The sequence below is a fragment of the Nycticebus coucang genome, chromosome 18 (assembly GCF_027406575.1).
Source record: "Nycticebus coucang isolate mNycCou1 chromosome 18, mNycCou1.pri, whole genome shotgun sequence".
NCBI classification, from domain to species: domain Eukaryota; kingdom Metazoa; phylum Chordata; class Mammalia; order Primates; family Lorisidae; genus Nycticebus; species Nycticebus coucang.
The window spans coordinates 45,956,886-45,983,198 of record NC_069797.1 but is presented as its reverse complement, the minus strand read 5'-3'; the positions used below and the strand labels follow the sequence as shown (position 1 = coordinate 45,983,198).

At 41.3% G+C, this 26,313-nt stretch overlaps 1 protein-coding gene across 1 annotated transcript in view; it reads left to right on the top strand.

Moving 5' to 3' along the window:
• The window catches only part of ANKFN1 (ankyrin repeat and fibronectin type III domain containing 1), a 434,680-nt gene that overhangs the window by 186,659 nt on the left and 221,708 nt on the right, over nt 1-26,313 (top strand). The gene's annotated exons all lie outside the window — the stretch shown is intronic.

The following is a 26,313-nucleotide window of genomic DNA, read 5'->3' as shown; positions in this document are numbered from 1 at the left end:
CTCCTGGACGACACAAGGGGAAGCATTTTCAACAGTGTGAAACCCTCCCCTCTACACTCAGCCTCACTCCTGTGGGTTTACTCATGGTCACCCACACTCCAAGCCCCAACAAGTAAGGACATGGGGCCTGCTCAGGGGACTCTCTCCCATCAACCTTCATCCAGACATTTGGCACTATGGAAACAGCCAAAGCCATAGTATCCTTTGGACAATTTAAGAAATTAGTATTAAGGGATGCGCCATCCTGGATCTAGAACACTTGTTGCCATAGGTTTTCTCAAGCAGTATCCAGAGCTCCAGGAGAGGACTCTGGAGTCCACAGGAAGCACGTGCTGGTTACCCCCCCGGAGAAGCCTTCTCTTCTCCCTGCCTTCCACCAGCACCTGCCCCCTGCCAAGAGCACTTTGTCAGCTGTTCCCTGTCCCTAGTCAGATGCTAACCTGGGGGCCTCATGGTCATTTCTCCACAAGAAAGATCTTGAGGTTAACACCAGCCTATGTAGCAGATTGATTATGGAGCTGCACACCACTCTTCCCTTGGAAGGTTAGAACTTCATCCAGAGTAAGACGAGCTGAGTAAGGACTTAGAAACCAGCTCTTTCTTTCCTCCATGTTCACTTGCACATGATGATTTTATTAAAATGATATAGTATTTTTATTTGCCATGAAATAATGACATTTCTAATGGGGTTCAGATGGCTTTACCTGTTAGGTGAACTTTTAGGAGCTTTCATGACCCAATGGTCCAAACTAGAAATGTTAATGTCTTACTATGGTTTAAAAATTATATTTTAAAGACAGCAATAGGACCCAGAAGTGAAAATAATAACAACATTAATAACTGGATGCTGTAATGCTAGTCTTTCCCTATAAATGGTCTCCATTTTGCTTTCATATCCCCACAGGCGTGAGGGTTTTACTCAGTTCCATGTGAGGAGGATGCTAGCGCCATATGCTTTCCACCACAGAGCTGTGTGCATGGGAAGCCTGTCCACCACTGGGTAGAATTTGGAATACAGGACTGGTAGAGAGAGGACTTCAGGACATATAGAAATTATCTGATCCTTAGCAACGACTACTGGCCTCTTTATTCATAAAATGGTAGAGATGTTCCTTCGCCCTAATGAAATTTCCTAAACTTGAGAGAGAGAGAGTATCTGTGTAGAATAGCAGAAAGAATCTTAGCTATCATTTGCTGAGTGCTTCTTCCATCTAGAGACAGTGGCATGGAGTGTCTCAGGTAACCTTCAGAACAGCCCCCATCACATAGGCACGATTGTTATCCCCATTTCTGAAGGAATGAAGACACAGAAGAGTTAAGTAACAGGCCTAAAATCGCTGACTATTGACTGGTGAAGCCAGCACTGTACTCAGACGCACTTCACAAACAGTTCTCACTTCAACCTCTGTGCCACACGGGCTCTGTGCGGGACCAGGCCAGGGCTCACCCGGGCTCTTCTGCTTATAACCTAACTCCATGACTGCTGATCGTCACCATTTCCACTTGGGAAAAATGAGCAGGAGAGCCTACTATGCTGGGACTGGTAAGGGATTGGAAGAGATTGCCATACGTGATGCAACAAATCTCTGCATATAGGCATTTGATTTTTGGTAACTACAATCAGGGAAAAGTGGTGAAAATACCCAACGAGGGAAGACAATTTTCTGTGTCCTAGTCCCTGGCTCTGAGACTTCTGTTTCCTCCTGGGTAAAATGAAAGGTTTGGGGTAAGGAGGTGTTCCCAGTAGAATTTATACTGTGAGCTACTGTGAGATTCAGGAAAAGGAAACAAAAAGGATAAAATAAAAGGTTGGGGGGGGGGAGTGAGAGAGAGTGAAGTTCATCAACTTGTGTCATCGCAGGCAATAGAGAAAAAGAGAACAGAAAAAAATTGCCCTTCTAGTTTGTTAGAAAGCCTGATGACCACTACTTCAATGGCCTTAACTAGTCCTTAACTAGTACCAGTTAAAGAAAACTATAGCCCATGTGTTTCCCATTAATGCTTGTGGCAAATATATAAACAGTTTCCAGTCGGTTCTCTCCTATTTCTCAGCATGCCCTTTCTTTTTCAGTCCCAGTCTACTGGGTATATTTAGGGTCCAAAAGATCTGGCATTCCCTCCCCCAAACACACACACACACACTCCATTCAAATTACTCAAAGGAAGTAACTAACTTGCACATGCAATTTAGCTGATTACATGCGATTATGAGCATACATCTGCCATCCCAACAGAGGGCTTCATTGGGTTCCATGTGGGGATAGGCAAAAATAGATTCATCGAAGCCATGGTGGCCTCAGAATTATCATACCAAATTTAAACTTTTGGATATTCGACTTTCCCAACAAGACTTCCTGTTTTGCAGAAAAGAGCTTGAAGAAATATTAATAAAAGAAGTCTCATCCTCATTTCTGTTCACCAAGTGGCTTGTTCAAAACAACATTCTAATGATTTAAGTGTAAATGAATCAGAAGCATATGGATTAGATTTCCCTTAAAATACACAAGATTTTTAAATAAGGGAGAGCGGAATAAAGAATTTTCCCAAATTTAGTGCCCCTCAGAATTGCCTTTTCTAACATTATTAAAAAATTGGTGGTGGCGGTGGTGGTAGGGCAATGCAGGGAGGCTGATTCACTTTGAACTGCATTTGGCAAAAAAAGATGGGATGGTGAAAAGGTTTCTAACATCTCCTTTAAAAAAGGACCATAATTCTCCTTGGGCATCAACTAATTCATCCCAACCAGCATTTTTGATGAGTTAAGTGTAAATGAATCAGTAACATACGGATTGCATTTGAAATACACATGGGATTTAAAAATGAAGGAAAAAAGCATTTGGTCAAGTATGTCTGGGGTTTTGCCAAACCCATAATGTTAGAAAAAATTGTTTGAAACAATTGATGAATCCTTCCCAGACCCTGCCAGCCGCACCAAGCACAGTGGAAGCAAGGGGCTGTTTGTGTGACTATTCGGGCCAGTGCCCTCGCTAACACCAGGGAACATCCAGGTCTCAGCAGTCTCTCCAGGTCCTGCAGTTTCACCATCAGCACCTGCCTGGTGCTGGGTGGCTCCCTAATTTTAATACAGGCCTTTTTTGCATAAAAGAGGATCACTTCCCAAATAAGAGAGAAGGCAAACTTACTTCTCTTTTGAGACCACGCAAATACAGTACAGTGGCTGTTCAGCTGTTTGTTCTCCTAGATAAACATAAAAGGTCATTGAACAGAGATTGGAGTCTGTCCCTTAAAGGGATCTGCATCTCATGTTTGTGTTTTTCTCATTTGGCACCAGAGTAAAAAAGTAAGTGGTGACCTGGTGGCCGAGTAGCCTGCACACACCCCACCCCTCAGCCAGGCTCGCTACTCTTCACCTGCATAGACCCCATTATTTTCCTTTCCCCCCAAATACCATGTTGTGAACAATATTGTCTAGACCCCAGATGCCGTTATTGAGAAATAATTTTCTCATTTTGTTATTAATCAAAAACTGCCAACATAAGAAAACTGACATAAACTCATTTAAGTCAAAAGAAAGAAAATAGATTTTAGTTCTCTGCCACCGTTTGAACCCAATTAGCGTGATAACTCCCATGAATGTTTCTGACATGTTGGGAATATCTCAGAGAAGCCCATTTCCCCCTGCTTTGGTCCACAAGGGTCAGAATCCCATATGGGGAGTCATTAGCCTAAGGGATTTGAAAATCATTTCAAGGTGGGGAGATTTTCAGAATGGCTCCAGTGGAACTCTCTAGGCCCAACCCCTCCAGAGATCCTAATATCATTTTATTAATAGCAAGTCTTTCCCAAATACCAGGCAGGTCAAAAGACTTGGAAGCTCTGAGAGTCATCTCAGAAGCTGATGAGGACTGAAGGGGCCACCCCTCTCTCCCAACGCAGAGTTTCTGATTCCTCAGGGTGGTCACCATCCTCTCCCCTGCTTCCGAGGCCATTCTGCTCCTCATTTGGGGCCTGAAGCCGTTCAGCCTGTTCCATTTAAGACCTCTGCGGTGACTTCAATGGTTTAAATCTGTTGCAGCCACCCAAACACCTATTTTATTTTCAAGAAAATTAAATGTGTGTCGTCAGAGCTTGTTAAAGGTCTTAAGGGAAAATTGATTTTATTATTTCCCTGCTCTGTTTGGGAGGGTGGGATGGAGGAGTGGAGTGGGAGGGACAGACTACTTGGAGATTTATATAGAAATTCAAAAGTTACTCTTTTCACGTTAAGACTTTGGGCAGCCACATGCCTGCCTGTTTTCATCAGAGTAGGTGGCAAGGCAGTTTCTTTTTGTACCATTTGAAAATAAGCTTGTGTTGTAAATTCCTACGAAGCAGACACAGCTCTGGAAAACACCGTGGGAGAGCGAGCATCTTGAGACAGCCATAGAAACAGTGGGACATTAATGAAAATGTGCAAATGAAACAATAAACTAGGGGCAGCGCCTATAGCTCAGTGGGTAGGGTGCCAGCCACATACATCAAGGCTGGTGGGTTCGAGCCCATCCTGGGCCTGCTAAACCACAATGACAACTGCAACCAAAAAATAGCTGGGTGTTGTGGCGGGCACCTGTAGTCCCAGCTACTTGGGAGGCTGAGGCAGGAGAATCACATGAGCCCAGGAGTTTGAGGTTGCTGTGAGCTGTAATGCTACAGCACTCTACCAAGGGCGACATAGTGAGACTCTGTCTCAAAAAAAAGAAAGAAAAGAAAGAAATAATAAAGTAGGGTGAGTGAAAGAACCATTTCAAAACAACCTGTGACCTTTTCATTTTCTTCCTGCCATAACCCACCCCCTACACACACACACACACACACACACACACACACACACACATAGAAAAGTAACACAGCAAGATAGTTCAAAGAAAGGGCCCACAAGAGATGTAACAATTACAGGAGAAAGGAGATGTCCTCTCCCTTTGTCTGAAGTTCTTTCCCATTGTCAAGCATTGGAGTTAAGGTGCTGTTGTAACATTAAGCAGCTCTTTGAAATGAATTATGTCTGTGGCTTATGCACATTTGTGCTGGAATGACCAAACATCAGCAGAGGGGCCGAGTCACAGGAGCACGCATGCATGCTTAAATTTATTTCCGGAAAGCGATCAGACAAGGGGCACTTAGGCCCTACAGCGAGGCCAACTCAGAAACAAGACGGACAAGTTCACAGGCCGCTGCTGACATAAGATCGATTGGCTACCCTGGGCCATTTAGCAAACAGTTTACATAGGCAGCCGGGTACTGGATTTAAACTAAATGAAAACTATCGGGAGAATTCTGTATAAAGTGGACTTGATCTATATTAGGGAGTAGGCTAATTATAGGGATTGGCATATATGGAATCAAAGTGAAACCCTATATGGGACTAGAGAGTGGTGGTCTTTTATACCAGGGTGGTCTGAAACCAGGGTTTAATGTATGTACAATATACAAACATTTTTGACAGACCATTAACACCTATAATCTTGTAAATATTTGCAATTTTCTAGATCATAAATATAGCTGCATAAGCAGTTCTTTCAGAACATCATTTATACACCATTAAAGGTTAATTTACAAGTTAGTACCTTATAGAAAGAAGATATGTGGGCTTTCTGCTAACTTTCTGTAAAGGAAGACTGGTGTCTCCAAAAGCAATTTGTAGCTCTCCTGTGTGTCTGACTGGGGTCCTATTCTAAGCACTATTTGAATTCTTTTCATCAGCTCATGTTCACAGCAAACTTAATCTTCTTTTTTGGGGAGGGGAAAAAAAACAGAGGGGAGAGAAAGATCTGAGGTCTTCAGGCTATACTTGCAAGCATCCAAATGTTTATTTGAACAGTCTCTCTTGACACCATTCTCATTTGTCATAATTCCTCTGATACCTGTGATTGTACCTTAACCTTTAGCCCGAAGGACTTCCAACAGTTTCAAACTTAAAGACTCTTTGGAGGGGCCAGCTAACAATGGACGTCTGACCTCTGAGATTGCCCTTGCCTCTGTGACATTATGTTTTGTAAAAACCAAGGAGAGCAAGAGAGGAGGGAGACTTAGGGGGGACTTTTCCCCTCTCCAGCCAGGTAGTACAGTACTAAAGTCAACTAAAGCTGGCAATAGAGCCCTGGGTCCCTGTAGGAGCTGTCCACCAACATGGTGGCAGAAAGATGCTGGGGCACTCTGGGAAAAAAATTGGTAAATGTGGGTGAAACCCATGATGAGACAGCCGCAGAATAAGGTCAAGTCACCACAGCAGATTTGTGTTGTCTGTAAAGAATCAGCTGTGTAACTTATTCAATCCCCCGGAGCCTTTTTGTCCCTAAAGAAGGATTTCATTGATATCATTGCCCTTTTTTCTGACATATGAACAGCCGGGCCTGCTGGCTGCATGCCTGCCTGGCCCGGCACCAGCATCATCTATCACGTGTCCTAAGCCTTCACAGTATTTTTTGCAGCTCTGGTTTTCAGGAGCTCATTAAGACACCAGAAACAAATTTCAAAAAGATTGTAGTCTACATATACCCTCCTGCCCTCCTGTTCTATTGATTTGGGGAAATTTCCCAGGAATATCTAATATTCTCTGTGCTTTTCAGCTCCCACAAAGTCAACAGGTTCCCAGGATAGCAAGACAAGCCTCCTATACTCACAGGGCTTCAGCCCAGGGACACAGAGCACTGATGGTGGAGTCTGCGGGTTTGAATTCTAACCTTAAATCTGCCACCGTCTGACCTTAGAAAAATGATAGTCTGCTTTAGGCTGTTAATGGTGGCCTCAAGATTCTCATCCATGACTCAGTCCATCTTCTGTGGTTTCCTGTTAGGAACACAGGGAACCTACTGTTACTCTCCTTTCCCTTCATCACCTTACCCGGAGTCTCCCCCGGAACTCCCACTCTGGCCCTATCTTCACACGCATTTTAGCATTTTGCTGTGATAGCCCTGACTAAACCTCAGCCACTCTGAACCAGCCCTCTTAACTATTTCCTCTGAGCCATACCTCCCTTTCCATACTAGTTGAATAATACTAAAAGGGAAAAATAAATGTTGACATAGGTTCATGGAGTTTATAGGCATTTGAAGATTCACAGATATTCTGAAAACAATTCCAAGATTTGAACAGCTGATGGAATATTCAATAAAGTGAGGGTCTTAGGCTGTGGCTAGGGATTGGGGGACCACAAATAGGACTTCACAGCTTGGACGTCAGAGGCCAAGTGTAAGACTGTACAGTTGTTCCTCAGTATCCATGGGGGATTCCATGGGTCCTCAAGTCCCTTACATCAAAGGGCACAGTATTTGCTAATAACCTACACATATATCCTGTATACTTTAAATCATCTCTAGATTACTTATAATACCTAATACAATGTAAATGCTATATGAATTGTTATCTTCTATTTTTAAATTTGTATTAATTTTTATTGTTACATTGTTATTTTCATTTTTTGAAATATTTTTGATCCATGGTTGGTTGAATCCATTGATATGGAACCCAAAGATACAGAGGACTGACTATGTATGCAAAGTAACCAAAGGGGTGTATTTGATGGGGGAGGGATGCACACAAAAACATGTTATTACCTTGAGGAATATCTAGCTACTGGCTTTTCTCTGGAGCAACCAGAGTAGGGAAGTTTTGTAATCTGTAAACAATAAAATTTGGGTTTCTTGACATTGTTCTGTTGGCCTTGAGTAACACTGTTTATCTGAGTGTTGAGTGTCTCTTTCACTTGCAAACGCATTTAAGACCCTTGGCTATTTATTGTCCTTTCGAGTTCTTATTCAAGACCTCAGAATCAGAATCAAAGGTCGGCTTCATTGTACCAACAGGGTAAGCTCCGTGAGAATTCTTTTTTTTTTTTTTAATTTTATTCTTTTATGAAATCATAGCTGTGTACATTGATATGATCATGGGGCATCATTCACTAGCTTCACAGACCGTTTGACACACTTTGATCACACTGGTTAACATAGCCTTCCTGGCATTCTCTCAGTTACTGTGCCAAGACACTTACATTCCAAATTTACCAAGTTTCACATATACCCTTGTAAGATGCACTGCTGGTGTAATCCCACCAATCCCCTTCTCTCTACCCACCTCCCCCCACAAACCCCTCCCTTTCTCCCTTCCCCCTATTCTCAGATTGTAACTGGGTTATAGCTTTCATGTGAAAACCCTAAATTAGTTTCATAGTAGGGCTGAGTACATTGGGTACTTTTTCTTCTATTCTTGAGATACTTTACTAAGAAGAATATGTTCCAGCTCCATCCATGTAAACATGAAAGAGGTAAAGTCTCCATCTTTCTTTAAGGCTGCATAATATTCCATGGTGTACATATACCACAATTTATTAATCCATTCGTGGATCGATGGGCACTTGGGCTTTTTCCATGACTTAGCAATTATGAATAGGGCTGCAATAAACATTCTGGTACAAATATCTTTGTTATGATGTGATTTTTGGTCTTCTGGGTATATGCCCAGTAGAGGGATTACAGGATTGAATGGCAGATCTATTTTTAGATCTCTAAGTGTTCTCCATATCTCTTTCCAAAAGGAATGTATTAATTTGCATTCCCACCAGCAGTGCAAAAGTGTTCCCTTTTCTCCACATCCGTGCCAACATCTCTGGTCTTGGGATTTTGTGATATAGGCTAGTCTCACTGAAGTTAGATGATATCTCAAAGTAGTTTTGATTTGTATTTCTCTGATGATTAAAGATGATGAGCATTTTTTCATATGTCTGAAGGCCGTGCACCTGTCTTCTTCAGGCCCTTGCCCAACCTGCAATGGGATCGCTTGTTCTTTTCTTGCTAATGTGTTAGAGTTCTCTGTGGATTCTGGTTATTAAACCTTTGTCAGAGACATAACCTGCAAATATCTTCTCCCATTCTGAGGACTGTCTGCTTGCTTTACTTACTGTGTTCTTGGCTGTGCAGAAGCTTTTTAGTTTGATCAAGTCCCAGTAGTGTATTTTTGAAGCTGCTTCAAGTGCTCCGTGAGAATTCTACCTACATTCGACTGTCCCAAGACACGTCCTTATTGAATAGTTGTCTTTGTGCTGCTCCCACCTGAGTCCCTCCATTCTGCCCTTCCCTCTCCCTCACTCTACCATCAGATCACCCCATCCTACGTACCCTACATTCAGAACCCTGTTCTCAGCTTTCTCCATTGGTAGTTAAATAAGGTGACAACTATTCTGTACACATTGGTGGTTTCCATTGGGTCACCTTGTTAGCTGTCCCTCCCAGCGTCCCCAGGCCCTATCTATCCCTGAATGAGTTAAAACCTGCATGTTTCATGCAGTTTATGTGACAACTTTTTTCTTCTCTGTGGTGGTGGGGATGGACTTTTTTTTTTTTTTTTTGTCTTACTATCTTTCTTCAGTGTTTGTAATTTAATGTGTGGCCCAAGACAACTCTTCTTCCAAGGTGGCACACAGATATCAAAAGTTTGGGACACTCCTGAAGGGCAATGTTTTAGGCTACATGACCTTAGTTTGCCATAGACAGTCTCACAAAGAATTGTAATTTCATACTGTCCTTGGTTTTTGTTGGATGTCAAAAGATGAAACAGTCATAGGCAGGATGTTTCTGCATCTTTTGTAAATTTCCTATTGACAACTGCTCATGATGTTATTCAATGTCCCTTACATAAAGACCAATTTTTTCTTACTATTCAACATGAAAAAAAAAAAGAAATTCTTTTGTGTCTCCCAGTTAAACATTTTGCTTGTGGTTAGTAGGTAAAAGCCACAAAACTCAAAGTGTTAAAGGAGTGTTTGCTTAATTTAGGAGAGAGACTTGTCTTGATCTTTTCTCTTTTCTGCCTTGGTTACCAAGAAGTTCTGTGCCTGACCTTTCCCCTGTTGTCACGGCTCCTCTTGTCCTAATTTCTGTACTGGTCCTGTGCTGTTCTTTCCTCCTCCCTTCAACACTCACTCTTGGTCTCTTCCCTTTGCATTCCCACTCTTCTCATGTGCATATCTCCAACGCTTTGTGGAAGAAAAAGAGACTACAAGTATGCGGTACTTTCCAGAGCAATGCATTACTTCACAGGGGTCTCCTGGGGAAACAATGCTTCCTCCAAGGCCTATCAAAGGATGTTCTTGACGAGAGTCACCGCCAAACAAAGTGAAACAAAGTAAAGAGCTCTTTGGGCAAAGAGTGTAGGGAATACTTTATGCCATGCCCTCCAATTGTCTCTCTGAGATTCTCGGAGACTATTAAGGAGAGGTCAGTCTAAAATGTGCTGAAGCAAAGAAAATAAGTGCATTTGCACACAGAGTCCTTTTATATGTGGTGCTCAGAGGAGCTGGGCTTCCACTGACCACACCTTGAGAACTGGCCCTGTCAGGTACCACGGTCAGCAAGCAGAGGAGATATGGGTAAGTGAGGAGACAGAGGGTGGCCTTTCCTGCTTCCCAGGGAAGACCAGAGGTGACTGACTGCCCAGTCTTCTTCATGACTGGACACTCAACCTAAGTTTCCAGCATCACTGGTTTCCACAGGTGACCTGTTCACCCTCCTCAGCTCACACAGCTTCACCCCCAGTACTAACAGGTCAAGCTCCTTACCAAATGTGTTCAATGTTTTTGAATTAAAGTGCCAGAAACTCTTTTGGAGAGAAAATACTTCACTGCTTCCTGCAGCTGGATGTCCAAGGATGGACTTAAAGCATGACTGAATCCATGGATTTCAAATGCATCATTATATCTGCTCCTTTCGCCTTCCCTTAACTCTACTTCTGACTGTCCATTGGCATCCTTCCCAGTATCTCTCTGCACACTGGGAAAGAAGATCACGGACCATTCCAAATATGCATGCTTTACACTAATAATCCAAATGGAGAAGACCATCTCTTCCTCCACTGTGCATATGCCAGATGACTCGAAAATGCTGGGCTGGCCCTGTGTGTAAGGTTACATGCCCGTCCTGTGCCAAGAGCTGAAATCAGAGTACTCTGAAGTGGTTGGCTCAGCTTGAACCATAAGCCACTTACTCAGGGCAGGGTTAGCCACCAGGAATAACTGCACATCTACCATATCAGTACCAAGGTATGTCTTGAACTATCCCATTTTCTTTAAAAGTCTGTCTTCCTTTAAAAGAAAGCTTCATTTCTTTCTAGTTACACTTACATGGATGGCCTCACTTTGGTCTCCCTTGCAATGCACCCAAGGCTTTTTCATATACATCTGTTTGCATAGCTAGACTATACGCTCTTCCAGGATGGGAATCATGCTTTCCCTTTATTTTCTATCCTCTCCCACCTGGCATGCTTCCCTCATTTTCTCATTCTGCAAATTTTTGTTAAATATCTATTGCATTTAGCTGAGCGTTGTGGTGGGAACCTGTGGTCCCAGCTACTTGGAGGCTTAGGCAAGAGAATTGCCTAAGCCCAAGAGCTGGAGGTTGCTGTGAGCTGTGATATCACAGCACTCTACCAAGGGCAACAAAGTGAGACTCTGTCTCTAATATATAGCATACTACAAACTATGCCAGACCCTGGAGACTTAAAAAAACATAACAATAAATGTAAGATGATCAGAAGATACTTTAAAAATACCAGCCCCCATTCCTGTGACCTGCCCACCATCAAGAATGTACCTTATTCTCTTAACCACAAGCATTGTGGCAGTTTAGTGAGGCTGTTATCTAACCTGGCCAGTCATCGCCTACCCTGACCCTCAGATTTCTCAAGTGTGAAATAAGGAGATTAATAAAATGGTCTCCAAGCCCTAAAATTTGAGGGTTCTAAGTCTTAATAGCCACATAATGTGGACAGAAAGTGATGCTTTCTTTCAACTCTTCCGTAATTATCTCATTCCAACTCAGATTCCATCCTGACCCTCCTTGGCATAAAAGATAAGATGAGAACATAAATTCATTTTGCTGTCCTCTGCACCGCGTTTCACATCTAGATAAGTTGAAAACCATTCATCGCTTTTCCTTCATTGCCATACATCACCATTTTAAAGCCATTCACAACCTTTCTGGTACATTCATTGTAATTATCCATTTTATTTGAATGTGTTTGTGATTTACACAGTCCTCCCAAACAGCTTCTTGGAAGCAGATAAGGAAGGAGTTGTCCCCTGTTTTGCAGATATAGAAGCTGAGACTGAGATATTATAAGTACTGACTTGCCCAGGGTCCTGGGGCTCATATAAGTCTCTGGATGGTGCCCTGACCCTGCCTTCTCTCCACCTCATTAAGGTCAGCTCCTGTCATCAGAAGCCTGGATCCCATGAGAAGAAATGTCTGTGAGCTTCTTAGGATATTTAAATCAAAATGATTTGGGTGAAGCTTAATTTTAACCCTCAGCCTAACAAGGCCTTTGGCAAGGAAACAGGAACATCAGAAACATAGTGTCTGCAAGAAAAATGCAGCAGAAATGCCACATATATCCAACAGCTCTCACAGAATGTGGATGAAAGAAATTAGAGTGGGGGAAAATCGCACCACGTTTGGGGGCCCTCCATTCTGGGAAGTGCTCATTCGGGCCTTTGCAAAGCCCAGCCAGCCATGCTTTCCCCGTTTCCCTAACCCCTGTGTTTCATTTTTGAACCCAAGTGCCTGCAAACAGAAAGCCAGTGCACATGCTTCTGATTCATTTGCACTTGACTCATCAAGCTGTGCTTGAAAAGAGCTATGGGTTGTCCAAAATCCTTTGGGAGTCTTTTTATTTTCCTTTTAATGAGCCATTGAAAGTTGTTTGTTCTTGCTGCTGCTATTGTTGTTTTCCACCAGGATGCGCAGGCTTGAGTTGAACACGTGGAACAAAATGGGCCACTAAAGAGCCTGGTGGACATGCAGACCCTAATCTCTTAGGGACCAGGAGGGACATTCTGGTTAGCAAGGTCTCTGAGACTGTGCAGCCATGGAGCTCCACAAGGGGGGCCTGAAGAAGCTTGGAAGCTTGGTCTGAAGCCCTGTCTGCTTCTCGCTGGGCCCATGCAGACCCCACAGGCCCAGCGAGAAGCAGACAGGGCTTCAGACTTGAGGCAGAGGGTTCACTCCATCCTGCCCAGCCTCCAGGTTATAGGAAGAAGAAAGAGCTACAGCTTCCTGGCTCAGAAGGAGACAATCATTCCAGGGAAAGAGAGTCCCACTCCAAAGGCAAGCTGTCCTAGCCACCATCATCCCATCCCTGGACCCAGGCTAAGGTACCTCCTAGCTGGTGACTTTGTTCTACCCTTGCCATAAATCAGAGACTGATCTTTCCGAGATTAGAAACTTCCAATGGCCTCCTGGAGTACTTTGTTTTTTATTTATTTATTTTTATTATCTTTTTTTTCTGCAGTTTCTGGCCCAGGCTGGGTTTGAACCCACCACCTCTGGCATATGGGGCCAGCGCCCTACTCCTTTGAGGCACAGGCACTGCCCCTCCTGGAGTACTTTGGATAAAACCCAAATATCTTGCCACGGGCAAAAATACTAACCGTGACCAAGCCTCACCTGCCCCCTTAACCTCAGACCTTACTGGTTGTCCTCATTCACTTTGATCCAGCCAAATAGCTTCTGTTCTTTAACTTGAATATGGCAAGCTCATTTCAACCTCAGGGTCTTTGCATGTGCTGTTCCCTCAGCCTGGAATGTTGTTCCTTCCAGTAGTCAGATGGCCGACTCCACCTCATTATGAACTTCTTTTGGATACTGCTTTTCCCTTACCCCACCACCTCGCCCTAACTTGCTCTTTACTGCTTACTTTTCCCCTTAGTCTTTACCGCCCCTTGACATTACTTTAATTATGTCTTCATGCACATGTCTATTTCTGTTGATTGCACCAAAATAGAAGCTCCAGGAGGTCAGGGACCATTCTTCCTTAGTCACCTCTGAGTCTTCAGTGCATAGAACGTACCTGACACGGGAATAGCTCAACATTTAAGTGAGTGAATGACTATCTTCAACAACCATTTCAACACATGGTCGTACATAAGCTTAAGAAGCCAGGAAAATGCCTTCCTGTGCCTGATTGGCAGGAACTAATCTAAAAGAGCCCTTCCTCTGCCTTAGACAGGTGGCATTGAAGCGTTGCCTCAAGCAACTGACCTTTGAGGTAGCTGCCACAATTGTGACCAGGAAGGGCAAGGGATCCTAAAACAGATGACTGTAGGAGTAACTCCCAGCTTAAATACTTGCAATATTAGAAGGCTTGATATCATAGAGCACGTTGGAACCTGGCACTCCCTAGGGAATAGTGACTCAGGAAGATGCACAGAGTCAGATAAACCAGCACCAACAGCCTGCCTCCCACAGACACCAGCCCTGTGCCTTTAGGCAAAGCCATTTACCTCTCCCGAGCCTTTTTTGCAAAATAGGATGACAATATCTAAGTCATGGTACGTTATATTATATAAAATACCAAACACTAGATCCAATATGAAAAGGGTACTCCATAATTGGTAGCTATTATCACTAAAGAGAGTACAGTTGCAAAAATTCTAATGATAATGAACCAGAAAAGCTTTTTTATCCCCCCCCCCCACACACACACACAATTATTCATATAGGTATTTCCTCTGGGAAGTACCTATCCTGATATTGACCTGGAGAATGGACCAATCCAACAGTTATTTTTTCCATTTTTCATTATGATAAAATACATAAAATTTCTATCTTAACCATTTTCAAAAGTACAGTCAGTGGCACTAAATACACTGAGCTTGTTGTGCAGCCGTCACCACCATCCATCTCCAGAACCCTTTTCATCTTGCAAAACCGACAGTCTATACCCATTAATCAACAACTCTCCATTCCTCCTTCCCCCAGGTCCTGGCAACCACCATTTTATTTTCTGTTCTTTGTGGATTTGACTCCTCCAGGAATCTCGTATAAGTGGAATTATACAGTATTTGTCCTTTTTACGCTGGCTTATTTCACTCAGCATAATGTCCTCAAGATTAACCCACATTGTACTGTGGGTCAAAATTTCTTCCCTTATTAAAGTGGAATAATATTCCAGCGTATGTTTATACCACATTTTATTTATCCATCAATCCATCCATAGACACTTGGGTTGCTTCTACCTTTTGGTTATTGTGAATAATGCTGCTAAGGACACAGGGGTACAGATAATCTCTTTGAGACCCTACTACTTTCAATTCTTTTGAGTGTGTACCCAGAAGTGGAATTGCTGGATCATGTGGTGATTCTATTTTTAATTTTCTGAAGAACCACCATACTGTTTTCCACCATGCTGTGGCCGCCTCCTTTTACCCCACAAGAATGCACCAACAGTTCCATTTTGAGTGGAGGCTGAGAGAGGAAAAGGCAGTGGGTCAACAGAGCACTATGTAAGAGAAATCCCAGTTCCTCTCTTCCCCTGACTGTCTGGGAAAATGTTCTTCAGTTTGTTTCCTTTAAATCTCTGCCAGGGAAAACTGATAGATGATGCCTGTAGTGGGCCCCTGGTTCAACAACTCAAATGTTTTTCCTAGATATAGCCGTTAATGCATCTTAACAGTGTAAGTCATCACTTGGAAACAAAAGACAGCAAATTCTAGCTTTTACAGGACCTGTTGCAAACAGGTCTGGCATGCCAAATGTCTGAAAAATACTTTTGGTTTTTCCTTTCATTTTTACATGTATATATAATACAATATGCAGAAAATACCTTGCATGACTAAATTCATAATATCTCTTCAGGATCTCTTTTTCATTTAACAGTATAGCATGTTAATTTTCCTCGTTATAAACAATGCTTTGTAAACATCTTTACTTAATATATATATAGTATGATTCATTTCTATCAATGGCCATACATTTTTTAGCCAGTCCCCTATTGTTCAATCTCTGTTTGAATCTTATGTTGCTTGTATAAAAGACAGTTTCAGAAGTGAATTTCTAAATCCAAAACAATGGAAGTCTTTCTTTTGTTTCAAAGACTTGGATAATGTTGTCCAGTTGATTTCAGGAATGCGATACAATACAGGAGACTGTAACCAGTAGATTATAACTGAAAATCTTGGTTCAGTTACATGTCGACTTACTGCCATCTTTTATGTTTGTTCACTGTAACACTAGTTGTTGAATAAAAAATATTACTAAAACCTAAAGAAAATCAGAAAATGTATAAAAGAAAAAAACTAAAAGGATAAAATCAGTTACATTCACAAAGTATAAATTTAGACCAGGAAATATTAAAACAGATGATATTATTGTGCATTTGATGTGTGTTGGAAATGTTGACATACAGAACCATCTTTTATCCCCATAACAACTGCAGAGTACAGTTGGGATATTTTCTGTTGCAATTCTCTGAGCAGTTACGTACTTCATACTAGAAAGTTGGGATAAGTTTGGTTTCAGATAGCTCTTACTGGACAACCAGTAAGGCTGTGGATGCTGGTTTATCTGACTCTGTGCATCTTCCTGAGTCACTATTCCCTAGGGGGTGCCAGGTTCCAACGTGCTCTATGATATTGATTCAGGGTCCCAACTGGTTTTGTTTCTTTTTATTTATTGACTCTGATTTCCTCTATGTTTGCTTCATTCTCAGCAATGAATGCTTTCCTAGAGTCTGGGCCAAAGTCTCATTGCATCTCATTGACTCTCACCAGGTCACATTTCTGTGGCCACAGTAATATGTCACCCTGGGTAGAGGGCCATGGCATCACAGCTCACAGTAACCTCAAACTCTTGGGCTTCGGTGATTCTCTTGCCTCAGCCTCCCAGTAGGTGGGACTACAGGCACCCACCACAATGCCCAGCTATTTTTCTGTCGCAGTTGTGATTGTTGTTCAGCAGAACCAGGCCAGGTTTGAACCCGCCAGCCTCAGTTCATGTGGCCGGCGCCCTAACCACTGAGCTACAGGCACTGAGCCTAATATGACATTCTTAATGACCAGATCTGAGTCACCCACAAGGGCACCCAGAGCATGGGAACTGACATGGAGTAGAGAGAAGACCCCTGATAGAAATCTGGGACTCTTTGATAGGAGAAGGGTTGATGGGTGCTGAGCAGCAAAGGTATCTCTTATATAGTCAGGAGCTCTAACCCACCACATTATTACAGATGTTCAGAGAGCTTATTTGACTTCTCCGAGACCACACAGCTAGCAAGTGGCAATGAGCAATCCAAACGTGGTCCTTCATTGGTCTGACCTTGGTAGAAGTGATGAGCAGCTCAGCGAAGCCCCCAAATCTTTAATTCCAAAGCAACCTCTCTCTAGTCCCTTGGGCTGGAAGTTTGTCTGGGTTCTTCCCACACAGCTCTGGACCTCTACATACTTACATTTGTTCAAGCTGAATGCGTTCATTCATTCGGCCCAAGGATCAGACTCCCACCTCATTCTGAGTTATAGTTTAATGGACCAAGGTTAATGCTAGTCAAATTGGGGGGCAGGAAAGTATGGTTCTAATCTCATCTCTGAAAAACTGTACCTTAAAGTTACTATTTAAGCTCACTAAGCTTCAGTTTCCTCCTCCATAAAATGGAATAAATAGTAGTCCCTCCTTCCTAAGGCTGTTGTGAGAATTAAGTGAGCTAATGCCTGCAACTTGTTCAGGGTCCTACCTGTCTCCTTCTTGGTACCCAGAGGTGACAGGCCATCAGTGGGCATAGAAGGACATCATCACCACCTTCTCATGTACTATTACTACCCATCCTCAGTCCTCACAATTTCAGATCCATTATCTAAAGTTGAATGTAACTCATGACAGTATAAAAGCTAAATTAATAAAGGTGATTTTTTTCATAGCAGAGGATTTAGCCTCTACTTCAAATTGGAGTTTCTGCTCATTACCGAGGATATGAGCATCCTGAAAAGGAGTTTATTCTTCTTCCCTTTAACATTTCATTCTCCTCATTCTACTTTTTTTTTTTTTTTTGAGATAGTCTCATTTTGTCATCCTAGGTAGAGTGCCGTGGTGTCGTAGCAACCTCAAACTCATGGGTTCAAGTGATTTTCTTGCCTGAGCCTCCTGAGTACCTGGGATTACAGGTGCCTGCCATAGTGCCCGGCATGTATTTTTATTTTTAGTAGAGATGGGGTCTGTCTCACTCTTGCTCAGTCTGGTCCTGAAATCCTGAGCCCAAGCAGTCCGCTCACCTCAGCCTCCCATAGTGCTTGGATTACAGGCATGAGCCACCTTGCCCGGCAGCCTCCTTATTCTTTTCTTTATAATTTTTTAATGAATTTTTTATTAAATCATAACTGTGTACATTGATACATTTATGAGGTTCAGTGTACTGATTTGATATACAACGTGAAATGCTTACATTGCACTGATTAACACACCCATCACCTCGCTTACTTATTTGTTGTGCTAAGACAGCTATACTCTTTTCTTAATAATTTGGAATGTATCATTGCATTATGCACATTAGGCAAGGTCCCCCTAAATACCCTCCCTCCTCCCAGCGTCCCCCCTCTCCTCCCCTCTCTCTCCTCTTCCCTTCTCCTCCTGGACTATAGTTGTTTTACCATTTGTATGAATGTGTAGGTGATTGTATATTGATTTGATCGCCCCTCAAATTTCTTCTAATGAATTAACTATTTGACTCACCACAGGCTATACTTACATGATTCAGATGAGATAGAGTCTTTGCTGAGGGAGACCCAGCTTCACTTTTAAAAAGTATACCCTGTGCATGGGTTACTCCACACTAACTCCTAAAATCCTGCCTGAAGAAATGATCTTCTAGGCTATAGAAGCCAGCCATGCCAAGCGCCCACTGCCACAGAAGGGAATGACCATTAATATCTGTGGCTGTTTGGTATGTTCAACTTCTGTTTAAAATATAATTTTAATTTTTATTCTAGTTTTTAAAACTTCATTCTTATTTTTATTTTGGTTAATGTGAGGGTACAAACAACTAGTTTACAATGTTTGTATTTATTAAATAGAGTCCTTCTTGTAGTTCTCTTCTTCAATTTCTCCAGAAAGAAATCTAAATTTATAAATTCAGGAGTCAATTTCAGGGTTTTTTAATTCTTTTTTTTTTTTTTTTTTTAAGTACTCTTCCTGTGGTTTCTGTCTAACTTTATTATTTTTTTTTTCTTTTTTTTTTTATTGTTGGGGATTCATTGAGGGTACAATAAGCCAGTTACACTGATTGCAATTGTTAGGTAAAGTCCCTCTTGCAATCATGTCTTGCCCCCATAAAGTGTGACACACACTAAGGCCCCACCCCACTCCCTCCATCTCTCTTTCTGCTTCCCCCCCCCCCGTAACCTTAATTGTCATTAATTGTCCTCATATCAAGATTGAGTACATAGGATTCATGCTTCTCCATTCTTGTGATGCTTTACTAAGAATAATGTCTTCCACTTCCATCCAGGTTAATACGAAGGATGTAAAGTCTCCATTTTTTTTAATGGCTGAATAGTATTCCATGGTATACATATACCACAGCTTGTTAATCCATTCCTGGGTTGGTGGGCATTTAGACTGTTTCCACATTTTGGCGATTGTAAATTGAGCTGCAATAAACAGTCTAGTACAAGTGTCCTTATGATAAAAGGATTTTTTTCCTTCTAGGTAGATGCCCAGTAATGGGATTGCAGGATCGAATGGGAGGTCTAGGTTGAGTGCTTTGAGGTTTCTCCATACTTCCTTCCAGAAAGGTTGTACTAGTTTGCAGTCCCACCAGCAGTGTAAAAGTGTTCCCTTCTCTCCACATCCACGCCAGCATCTGCAGTTTTGAGATTTTGTGATGTGGGCCATTCTCTCTGGGGTTAGATGATATCTCAGGGATGTTTTGATTTGCATTTCTCTAATATATAGAGATGATGAACATTTTTTCATGTGTTTGTTAGCCATTCGTCTGTCGTCTTTAGAGAAAGTTCTATTCATGTCTCTTGCCCATTGATATAAGGGATTGTTGGCTTTTTTCATGTGGATTAATTTGAGTTCTCTATAGATCTTGGTTATCAAGCTTTTGTCTGATTGAAAATATGCAAATATCCTTTCCCATTGTGTGGGTTGTCTCTTTGCTTTGGTTATCGTCACCTTAGCTGTACAGAAGCTTTTCAGTTTAATGAAGTCCCATTTGTTTATTTTTGTTGTTGTTGCAATTGCCATGGCAGTCTTCTTCATGAAGTCTTCCCCCAGGCCAATATCTTCCAGTGTTTTTCCTATGCTTTCTTTGAGGATTTTTATTGTTTCGTGCCTTAAATTTAAGTCCTTTATCCATCTTGAATCAATTTTTGTGAGTGGGGAAAGGTGTGGGTCCAGTTTCAGTCTTTTACATGCAGACATCCAATTCTCCCAACACCATTTATTGAATAGGGAGTCTTTCCCCCAAGGTAAGTTCTTGTTTGGTTTATCGAAGATTAGGTGGTTGTAAGATGTTAGTTTCATTTCTTGGTGTTCAATTCGATTCCAAGTGTCTATGTCTCTGTTTTTGTGCCAGTACCATGCTGTCTTGAGCACTATGGCTTTGTAGTACAGACTAAAATCTGGTATGCTGATGCCCCCAGCTTTATTTTTGTTACTGAGAACTGCCTTAGCTATACGGGGTTTTTTCCGGTTCCATACAAAACGCAGAATCATTTTTTCCAAATCTTGAAAGTACGATGTAGGTACTTTGATAGGAATGGCATTGAATAGGTAGATTGCTTTGGGAAGTATAGACATTTTAACAATGTTGATTCTTCCCATCCATGAGCATGGTATGTTCTTCCATTTGTTAATATCCTCTGCTATTTCCTTTCTGAGGAGTTCATAGTTTTCTTTATAGAGGTCCTTCACCTCCTTCGTTAGGTATATTCCTAGGTATTTCATTTTCTTTGAAACTATGGTGAAGGGAGTTGTGTCCTTAATTAGCTTCTCATCTTGACTGTTATTGGTGTATACAAAGGCTACTGACTTGTGGACATTGATTTTATATCCTGAAACATTACTGTATTTTTTGATGACTTCTAGGAGTCTTGTGGTTGAGTCTTTGGGGTTCTCTAAGTATAAGATCATGTCGTCAGCAAAGAGGGAGAGTTTGACCTCCTCTGCTCCCATTTGGATTCCCTTTATTTCCTTGTCTTGCCTAATTGTATTGGCTAGAACTTCCAGCACTATGTTGAATAGTAAAGGTGACAGAGGACAACCTTGTCTGGTTCCAGTTCTAAGAGGAAAAGCTTTCAGTTTTACTCCATTCAGTAAAATATTGGCTGTGGGTTTGTCATAGATAGCTTCAATCAGTTTTAGAAATGTGCCACCTATGCCTATACTCTTCAGTGTTCTAATTAGAAAAGGATGCTGGATTTTATCAAATGCTTTTTCTGCATCTATTGAGAGGATCATGTGATCTTTATTTTTGCCTCTGTTAATATGGTGGATAACGTTTATGGACTTGCGTATGTTGAACCAGCCTTGCATCCCTGGGATGAAGCCTACTTGATCATGATGAATGACTTTTTTGATGATAAGCTGTAATCTATTGGCTAGGATTTTGTTGAGAATTTTTCCATCTATATTCATGAGTGAGATTGGTCTGAAATTCTCCTTTTTGTTTGGGTCTTTTCCTGGTTTTGGTATCAGGGTGATGTTTGCTTCATAGAATGTGTTGGGGAAGATTCCTTCTTCCTCAATTTTTTGGAATAATTTCTGCAGTACAGGAATAAGCTCTTCCTTGAAGGTTTGATAGAATTCTGGAGTGAAGCCATCTGGACCAGGGCATTTTTTAGTTGGAAGCTTTTTTATTGTTTCTTTGATCTCAGTGCTTGAAATTGGTCTGTTCAGGAGGTCTATTTCTTCCTGGCCAAGTCTAGGGAGAGGGTGTGATTCCAAATATTGATCCATTTCCTTCATATTGTCAAATTTCTGGGCATACAGTTTCTGGTAGTATTCAGAGATGATCTCTTGTATCTCTGTGTGATCAGTTGTTATTTCCCCTTTATCATTTCTGATTGAGGTTACTAGAGATTTTACTTTTCTATTTCTAGTTAGTCTGGCCAATGGTTTATCTATTTTATTTATTTTTTCAAAAAACCAACTCCTTGTTTCATTAATTTTCTGAATGATTCTTTTGTTTTCAATTTCATTGATCTCTGATTTGATTTTGGAGATTTCTTTTCTTCTACTGAGTTTAGGCTTAGATTGTTCTTCTTTTTCCAATTCCATAAGGTCTCTTGTGAGATTGTTGATGTGCTCTCTGTCTGTTTTTCGAATGTAGGCATCTAAAGCGATGAATTTTCCTCTCAAAACTGCTTTTGCAGTATCCCACAGGTTTTGGTAGCTTGTGTCTTCATTGTTGTTATGCTTAAGGAAGTTAGTGATTTCCTGTTTGATTTCTTCCTGCACCCATCTGTTATTCAACAGAAGATTGTTTAATTTCCATGCCTTTGGATGGGGTCGAGCATTTTTGTTAGAGTTGAGTTCCACCTTTAGTGCCTTATGGTCTGAAAAGATACAAGGTAAAATTTCAATTCTTTTGATTCTGTTGATATTTGTTTTGTGTCCCAGGATATGATCAATTTTGGAGAATGTTCCATGGGGTGATGAGAAGAATGTATATTCTTTATCTTTGGGGTGGAGTGTTCTATATGCGTCTATCAAGCATAATTGTTCTAGGGTCTCATTTAAATCTCTTATATCTTTGTTTAATTTCTGTTTAGAGGATCTGTCCAGCTCTGTAAGAGGTGTGTTAAAGTCCCCTGTTATGATGGTATTATCAGATATCATATTGCTCAGACTGAGTAAGGTCTGTTTCAAGAATCTGGGAGCATTTAAATTTGGTGCATAGATATTTAGAATTGAAATGTCTTCTTGTTGTAGTTTTCCCTTGACCAATATAAAGTGACCATCTTTGTCTTTTTTGACTTTAGTTGCTTTAAATCCACATGTATCTGAAAATAAGATTGCAACTCCTCTTTTCTTCTGAATTCCATTTGCCTGAAAAATTGTCTTCCAACCCTTGACTCAGAGCTTTAATTTGTCTTTTGAAGCCAGGTGTGTTTCTTGCAGACAGCAAATGGATGGCTTGTGTTTTTTAATCCAGTCAGCCAATCTATGTCTCTTCAGTGGGGAATTCAAGCCATTAACATTTATGGAGATAATTGATAAGTGTGGTAGTATTCTATTCGTCTTATTTGGTGAGAGTCCATTGCTTAGTTTTATCTTTTGCATCAGTGTGGAGGTTAGGTTCTGTCCTTTGATTTCTGAGTTCTTACTTTGCTGCTGATCCATTGTGGTGGTCAGTGTGCAGAACAGGTTGAAGTATTCCCTGTAGAGCTGGTCTTGTTGTGGTGAATTTCCTCAATGTTTGTATATCCGTAAATGATTTGATTTCTCCATCAATTTTGAAGCTTAGCTTAGCAGGGTACAGAATTCTGGGCTGAAAATTGTTCTGTTTAAGTAGATTAAAGGTAGATGACCATTGTCTTCTTGCTTGGAAAGTTTCATTAGAGAGGTCTGAGGTCACTCTGATGGATTTGCCCCTGTAGGTCAACTGGCGCTTACTCCTGGCAGCTTGCAGAATCTTTTCTTTTGTCTTGACTTTGGACAGGTTCATCACAATGTGTCTTGGAGAAGCTCGGTTAGAGTTGAGGCGATCTGGGATCCGATAGCCCTCTGAAAGCAGTGTGTCAGAATCTTTGGTGATGTTTGGGAAATTTTCTTTTATAATATTCTCTAGTATGGCTTCCATTCCTCTGGGGCATTCTTCTTCCCCTTCTGGAATTCCTATAACTCGTATGTTGGAACGTTTCATAAAGTCCCATAATTCTGACAGTGAACGTTCTGCTTTCTCTCTCTTCTTTTCTGCCTCTTTTACTATCTGAGTTATCTCAAGAACTTTGTCTTCTACCTCTGAAATTCTTTCTTCTGCATGGTCTAACCTGTTGCTGATACTTTCCATTGCATCTTTAAGTTCCCTGATTGACTGTTTCATTTCCTTCAGCTCTGCTATATCCTTTTTATATTCTTCATATCGTTCATCTCTGATTTGATTCTGTTTTTGGATTTCCTTTTGGTTATTTTCCACTTTATTAGCAGTTTCCTTCATTGTTTCCATCATTTCTTTCATTGTTTTCAACATGTGTATTCTAAATTCCCTTTCTGTCATTCCTAACATTTCTGTATAGGTGGAATCCTCTGCAGTAGCTACCTCATGGTCCCTTGGCGGGGTTGTTCTGGACTGGTTCTTCATGTTGCCTGGAGTTTTCTGCTGATTCTTCCTCATGAGTGATTTCTTTTATCTGTTTCCTTGCCCTAATTTTCCTTTCACTTCCTCTTGCTCTTTAAGTTCTTGTGTCTGTGGACATTTGCCAAACGCGAGCCGTTTGGCCTTCAGTTGGGTGTCATGAGATGAGCGCCATCTGCCTCCTCACCCCCATGAGACAGATACTGCCTGCCCCTGACGTGCACTGGGGTGCGATAAAACAATTGCACTCCCTCTCTCAGGCGAGGTTCCACTCTAGGACTCGGCGGTTGGAAAGCAGCTGCCTGCCGGGCGGGGGGCAGGGTGGTGTCTCAGGGTTTTTTAATTCTTAAGCATCAAAAAGTTTATAAATGTATATGTATATATATATTTATATATTTTATATGCATTTATACATATAAATATTTTCTTTTACTTAGTCCTGATTGTTCCTATAATATTAAATACAACTCAGTAACAAAATACTTATTTGAGTCAATACTAATGAAATTAAAGTAATTTTCATCTCACCCCAGAAGCAGAGGTCCTCAAACTTCTTTTTTTTTTTTAAATTTTTTTTTTTTTTTTTTTTTTTGGCCGGGGCAGGGTTTGAACCCGCCACCTCCGGCATATGGGACCGGCGCCCTACTGCTTGAGCCACAGGCGCTGCCCGGTCCTCAAACTTTTTAAACAGGGGACCAGTTCCCTGTCCCTCAGACCGCTGGAGGGCCGGACTATAGTTTAAAAAAAAAAAAACTATGAACAAATTCCTATGCACACTGCACATATCTTATTTTGAAGTAAAAAAACAAAACAGGAACAAATACAATCACACTGACTCATGTGGCCCGCGGGCTACGGTTTGAGGAGCCCTGCTTGAAGCACACCCTAGACAAACTTGTATTATGAAAAGTATACGAATTTGAAATCCCGAATTCCACAAGTTCGACCCATAGGATGTTAACCTGTAAGTTCTTTTTTTTAATGTAAGTCCATTTCTTGTTCATTTATTGACCTGCAGAGTTATCATAGTAGAATAATAATAATACGAAGAAAAAAAAATAATAATAGCTTCCATGTACTGAGTACCTATAGTGTGCCACAAGGTTCGTGGACACACGATATAATCCTCACAGTGACCCTGAGAAGTTAAGTATTCATATCCCCATTTTACAGAGGATGACATTAAAGTTCAAAAAATTGTGCCCCCAAATCTTATGACTATAAACAGGGGGATGAGAATCAAACCCAGATATGGTTAATTCCTAAGTCTACCCTGCTTTAGAACTGAGTTTATAATCCTTCAGCATTTGAGTTTTAAAAATCTAGCTCACTACCATAGAATCAAATTGTTAGCCCAAATGGTACATCCAAAAGGGGATTTGGTGGAAGCCGGAAAGCTAGCAGTGTGGGCACACTTCTGTGTAAGAGGGCATTGAATCTTACAATCTGCAGTGTTTGTGTTGATGAGACAATGGGTATCACGTCAGTGGCATCAGCACAGGTGACCTTCTCCATATGTGGCCCTGTGAATAAGATTAAAAAAATGATACACAGTTTGTTCATTGGCACATCTGATAAGAGGGACTGAAAAACCCTTGCTTCCTTAAGAAAGCAGATACTAATGAGGTGAATATCAAGAGAGAGACTGTCTCTTTATTATCAACTGACAACTTTGTAAAGGCAATTCCCAATACCAGCCCCTTTGAATTATCTATTCACAGCAATATCAAACCGATCAAAGCAACTTGCATTTCTCTCTGAAGCCTTCTGCCGTCTAAATGTTTAATTTGTTTTCTTTTGGTTTTTTTTTTTGTTTGTTTGTTTGTTTGGTTGGTTTTTTTGCCAAACTCTCTAGCGGTCTTAACAATAACCACCAACCACTGGGGAGGAAAATTCAAGTTCTGGCAAAAAAACGGCAGGAAGGATTCCTTCTCTGCCGCCCCACACCCACCTCCAGGCCTCCCCTCCCTCAGCCATCCCTTGGATCTAAGTTTTCCAAAATCCCTAAATTAGGTATGAAGTATATGTTTATTCCACCCTCTAATCTGGGAGATAGAAATATCTGTTTGCAGTCTCATTTTATCCTCTACTGTCCCAAAAGTAAACTTCAAAATGTAGCTGATTTTCAGCCTCCCCTTTCTTCATGTGACCCCACTTCAAATAGAACAGCTTTGGGGGTGGACCCCACAGACAGCTCCAGTTCAAAAAAATTACTATTGCTGTAGGAATACGGAGACTGATTTTCCATATGCTTTGGGC